Genomic DNA, 6,273 nt, shown 5'->3' on the forward strand with positions numbered 1-6,273 from the left:
ATTCCCGGGTCGTCACAGTACCTACCCGTTAAAGAAATTTCGTCCCGAAATTTGAGTGGGATGGTCATGGCTAACAATAAAAATGTTTTTATGACGATTATGAGTTGATAAATAGAGTTTTATGGATTAATATAGATGAAACGATTCGATCATGTGAAACGTACGAGTGAAGCTATCACGCAATAGTGAAACGAGAAAGACAAGTTTCATCATAACTTTTGACTAGTCATGGTTGAATTTAGAAAAAAAATTCGTCTTAACTTTTGACGTTGTCTTGATTGAATTCCGGAATTCAAGGAATTTAAAAGAAGATCTTCGAAATCTATAAGATTTGATTCTTCGAGATTTAAGGAAATTAGGATCTCTATATTTAAATGCGATCATCTGCCTTGATTGCTCTGTCGGATATTTCCATTATAAATTTACCTTTTCCGTTCCATTAGTTTTCACCACTTCTATACTCAATTCCCAAATTCAAAAGATTTATGAAAATGCTTAACCCTGTTCTGGTCCTTGTTCTTATTCTAACTATCGTAATGATCGTTCTTCTTTTCTAACTCCCACCTGAAGAATCTGTTTATTTCTATTATGCTCTAGGGATTATTGTATTTATAATCCTCCCGTGTCTTTATATTGCCATACGTACTGATATCCACGGTTTGTAATTTCAGTGTTGTCATTGGGCTTTATATTTTCTCTTATATTTTGGATCTCTTTGCCTTTTTATTATCCTCTCGACCTCTAGTAAAGCGAGCAACGTTCCAGAATTCATAGATATGAATTTCGAAATGAACATAGTTAATGTTCTAAGAAAGAAATGGTAATAGCACGATCTTGATTCGTCAAATTACCAGAATATCCGGGAAAGATAGAACTATCAAGAAAATATGTTCTTGATATGTTTATATATCAGATAAAATGTAAGAGTCGTGTAACATGGCACATGATGACGTTATAATCTGTGAATCATCATGTCCCATTTAGAAACTCAGCATGACTTAATGAAATATAATCACGTTGATCAAGTGTCATTATATTATACTAACTCATGCATCAGTTCCCAACATTACTTCAATAACATTCATATTTTAAGCTCGAAGTTTACAGAATATAGAAACTAACAGTTTCTATATGATGTAATACTGATAGCACAAAGAGATTATTAATTTCAGATAAGATTAGTTATGAAAATATATTCAGAAATATCGAGGATATTTATAATGAAAGATACGATAATATCTCGAAATATCTAAGATCAGAGGATGATAGAAACTATTTTCCGCAAGGGTTTAGAGTAAAGAGCAAGATATTCGCTAAAGACTTTAGCAGGCATTGAATCATTTGGATTCTTTGAAGTCAAACTTATTCTTTGTGATTTGTCCACGGCTTCCTTCATAGTTCCGCATAATCTGCTTTTCGGTACTAAATTTTCTATTGAATGTTTCCAATATTCCATTCTTTATCATCAAACCTTGGATGGTTAAGGTCGTGTACAGTTTTTACCGCTGTATTCAGCTTTTTCAGAATTTGTGGTATTGATTTGTAGACTGGGTGCTTTTCAGAATTTCAGAATGGAAGGTCATAATTGTAAGAGATAAATATTATATGTTTACATATAACTGTTGATGTAGACATGCTGCGAGATTTCAAAATATTGATTGCTGATTCTCGGTGTTTGGTACGGAAATTCTCGTTATCCAATGCAGATGAGTAGATGATAGGATTTCAATGAATATAATAACTTTTCATAAAGTCAAAGATCAATGATGTTGCTGATAAGTTTACTGCTAATGTAGTGAGATATAAACGATTTTCCGGTATCAATGACGAAAGACAACTTATATATCAGAGTTATAATAAGTTAATTCGAGTGAAAAGTCGAAGTTGACTTGCTGGAGCTGTGACAAAATTTGCTACTTGAAAGGTATTAAAGAGTTATTTTTGGGTAATATCTACGCCAAAGGAGCTAACACAAATACGTGTTAAACGTTTACTCCGGTTCTGAGAATTTTTCAGGTGCATAACTATATGCACTAATCTTTCCTTCCGTAGCTGAAGTGTGGTTGATTCATCCTCTGGATTGAGGTGTATTCAAGAATCATGAAAGGTTTGAACGCAGATTGTAATCGTCAAGATACAACTGAAGTTTAAGATGAAATCAAGTGGTAAACTTGAAGAATTGTTTAGTTTCATATGTTATAGTCAATATTTTAATTCATTTTAATTATCCAATGTTATTAGTCCACAGTCGATAGTCCACAGTTGACAGTCCAATAATTCATATATAGTTTAATATATAATATTCGAATTAATTAATACGTGTCGTGACCCGTATATGTCTCAGACTCGATCACAACTCAAAGTATATATATTATTATAGAATCAACCTCAACCCTGTATAGAGAACTCGATCAATACTGCATATAGAGCATCTATGGTGATTTCAAATAATATATATAGATGCGTCGATATGATATGTCAAAACCTTGTATACGTGTCCCGATATTTAAAGTGCGTAAAATAAATACAGAAATTAAATGACAATAAATAAAATTGCGAGAATGTAAATTGCGATAATTAAATTGTGATAAATAAAATGTAATCGGTTAGCTAGGAACAATTAGCTAGGAACAGTTAGCGTGGATTCTTAACACAATTTCTCATAGTTAATTAGTCTGTTTCTAACAAATTTTATTTTATCATATGGTTTCTTCATTATGCCACTTGTTGGATTCTGATAGGTCAAAATTCGAATATGAAATTGAATAAAAATGGTTATTCTGCGGTGAACGGATACGTATATCGGTGGTTGTAAGTAAGATAGTAAATAACTGTTGAATCAGATTCGAAGAATGTACAGTATAACTTATTAATGTGAAATCTAAGTATTCCTCGGGTATTACCTACCCGTTAAAATATTTTCACCATTAACAGTTTGTATGAAAGAATTTTTAATTACAATCTTTTTGAAAATATATATACATATATATTTTCTTCAGATGTAATTATGGATTTAATGAGTCAATATGATATTAAACTTATTTAATTTTCGGTTTGAGCTAAGATAAATAATCTCTAAAACTTTTAGAAACCACATATTCTTCGCAGAATTTTTTTTTTTTTCAATGAAGTTATGAATTAATACTTCATCGTTCATTGTTGTTGGTACTCCTTGGTATCCATGGTGTGTATGACGTTGATGTTTGCGTGACAGATTGTGAAGTTGATGTTTGTGATACGGTTGTTTTTGGTGGTGGTAATGGTACTGTTGGCGTTGGTGGTTGATATTGCTCAATAACATTATATATATCTATCGCAATATCGTATAAAATACTCTCAAATCAAGGTTAATGAAAGCATTTCTACAAGTGATACGCCGAGATATGCAAATTTATATCGGAGAGTGATTTATAAAGAGTTTTGATGATTTATGACCATGGTTGATCCCGATACAAGTTAAGGTCTAATTAGTGTTCTAAAATGGTAAAACAAAGCTTCAAATGTGTTAGGCTTCATCCAAATGAAAGGAAATCACAAAGAAAACGAGACAGTACCTTTCAGTACATCGGGACGCCGTCCTGAGCTTTGGGACGCCGTCCAGCCTTTTAATCTGGGACGCCGTCCGGATATATGGGACGCCGTCCAACCCTTTACAACGGGACGCCGTCCTGCATTTAGGACGCCGTCCAGAAGTAGGTTTCAGCAAACTTTTGACTTTCTGACCTACTTTCTCCACTTTATAACTCATGATTGAAGACCAGTTTTAGAGGGTACGAACCAGAGAATACAGAGACGAATTTTGGGAGCAATATTGGAGAACTCCAAGCTCTTGGAAGAGGCTCAACATCAAGGCATCAAAGATCAAAACCTTCTTCATCCAAGAACTCATTGTTCTTGTAGGTTATTTCTTGTTCTAAAGCAATGATTTCCATTGATAATCTGATTTGTATGTTGTCTGTTACCATGATTGTTGGCTGGTTTCTATAATGTTTGTCTAGATTAATAACCGAGGTATTGGATGTAATCCTATTGATTGTATGTACTATGTGTGAAAGATTGAAGCTTGAATTAAAGAACCATGCTTATTGATGTTTAATCATTTGTATCAAGTTAATTGATATGTTGTTGATAAAGAGAACTCTTATTGATGTATCATATTGATTTACAATCAACTTGTCTTAGATTGATTGTTTACTAAACCGGACCAAGGGGGTAAATTAGATCAATACGATTAAACGATATAGGAATGAATTGTGTAGAGCGAACGCAAAGACAATTGTTATTTAAGTCTTTGATCTTGCTAATCAACTAGTCACAAACGAAAAGGTCTAGGTAATAGGGAACCCTCACTTAGTACTTCTAGTTTGAGTACTCGCTAAAGAGAACTCTTTGCGGGTCGATTCAGGTGATTAGCATATATCATAGTTATTTGATTACAAACACGAGAACTATAGAGAAAAGGGAACCCTTGATCTTGTAACTGTGTTTGCGTATTTATTTAAGAGAACTCTTAGTAAACCTATTAGATAACTTACACACATAATCATTCAATCAGGCCTTAATAGCAAAACTTACATCCAATACCAAGGGTAAAATATCTAGATGAACATTTCATCTCTTTGATTCAAATCAAACTATCTTACTTGTTTTCTTTGCACTTGTTTTCATTATAAACTTAAAAGACCAAAAATATTGTTTTTACTTTTTAACCTTCTCTGATTTGGCTAAATCGTTAAATAGCCACAAAAACATAAAACTTGTACCTTTAAGTTTCATTTACTTAGTTAATCATAATATAGTTTCTAATTCTAGTTTGGCTAATACAACTGTCCTTGGAACGATACACGGAACTAAACCATTATTTATACTACTACACGATCGGGTACACTGCCCGTTAGTGTGTAACAGTCTTTTTAACCGGTATTTTTCCATACAATAATTTATATACCTAATTTCACACATCAGTGGTGGTACTGATTATGATGCTGGTGCTGCTGCTGGTGTTTGTAACTTCGCACCATATTCTCTAAAGCCACTACCCGAGCGCGAAGCTCGTTGACTTCTTCTATTACACCGGGGTGATTTTCGGTTCAGACTAGCGGATAAATATAATCTAGAATTTGGTATAGTATATAATCGTGGCTAGATACTCTGGAAGAAAATATGGTGTTTCGAACAGGTTTGCCGGTAAGTGCTTCAGGTTCTTCGCCAATAGGGCAATGTGGCGGATGGAAAGGATTACCTTCTTCTTGTCTCCAATGATTGAGGAGGCTACGAACCCATCCCCAATTCATCCAGAATAGATGATGACTGATTGGTTGATCCATTCCGGTCACACTGCTTTCGGAGCTTGAGTGGGATTCCATTTCGGAATCCGAGTGACTTGAACTAATGACGAATTCCATTTCGTACGATTGAATAAAGAATTTTTAGATATGAAATGATTTTCTGGCTAACGGATGGTATTCTAATTACATAGAATATCTATATATATAGAACAAAAGGTTTCGTAGATTACGGAGGAATTTACAGGATATGCCAGGTAAGGTTTACAGTAACAGATACGCTAAGATATGAATTTTGTCTATACACTATTCATGCAATCAATGCAGCAAGACGTGTCTAGACTAAGAATGATAAGCAGATAATTTTCAACACAAAATGATAAGCAAAACTTTTTGACATGCAGACCAGGTCGAAGTCCAGACTCACTAATGCATCCTAACGACTACTAGTTAGACACACTAATGCAAGACCTGGTTCGCTACGACCACCGCTCTGATACCAACTGTAAAGACCCGTCCTAATCCATCCGGACGAAGTTCATATCGATTATAAACAATTTACAACAGTTGATTACATCGCGAGGTACTTGACCTCTATATGATACATTTTACAAACATTACATTCGTTTTTGAAAAGACAATCTTTCATTACATCGAAAGTTGACGGCATGCATTCCATTTCATAATACATCTAACTATAATTGACTTATTAATAATCTTGATGAACTCAACGACTCGAATGCAACGTCTTTTGAAATATGCCATGAATGACTCCAAGTAATGTCTCTAATATGAGCTAATGCACAGCGGAAGATTTCTTTCATACCTGAGAATAAACATGCTTTAAAGTGTCAACCAAAAGGTTGGTGAGTTCATTAGTTTAACATAAATAATCATTTTCATCATTTTAATAGACCACAAGATTTTCATTTCTCATAAACATACGTCCCATGAATAGAGACAAAAATCATTCATATGGTGAACACCT

The sequence above is a fragment of the Rutidosis leptorrhynchoides genome, chromosome 1, assembly GCF_046630445.1.
Source record: "Rutidosis leptorrhynchoides isolate AG116_Rl617_1_P2 chromosome 1, CSIRO_AGI_Rlap_v1, whole genome shotgun sequence".
Taxonomy (NCBI): domain Eukaryota; kingdom Viridiplantae; phylum Streptophyta; class Magnoliopsida; order Asterales; family Asteraceae; genus Rutidosis; species Rutidosis leptorrhynchoides.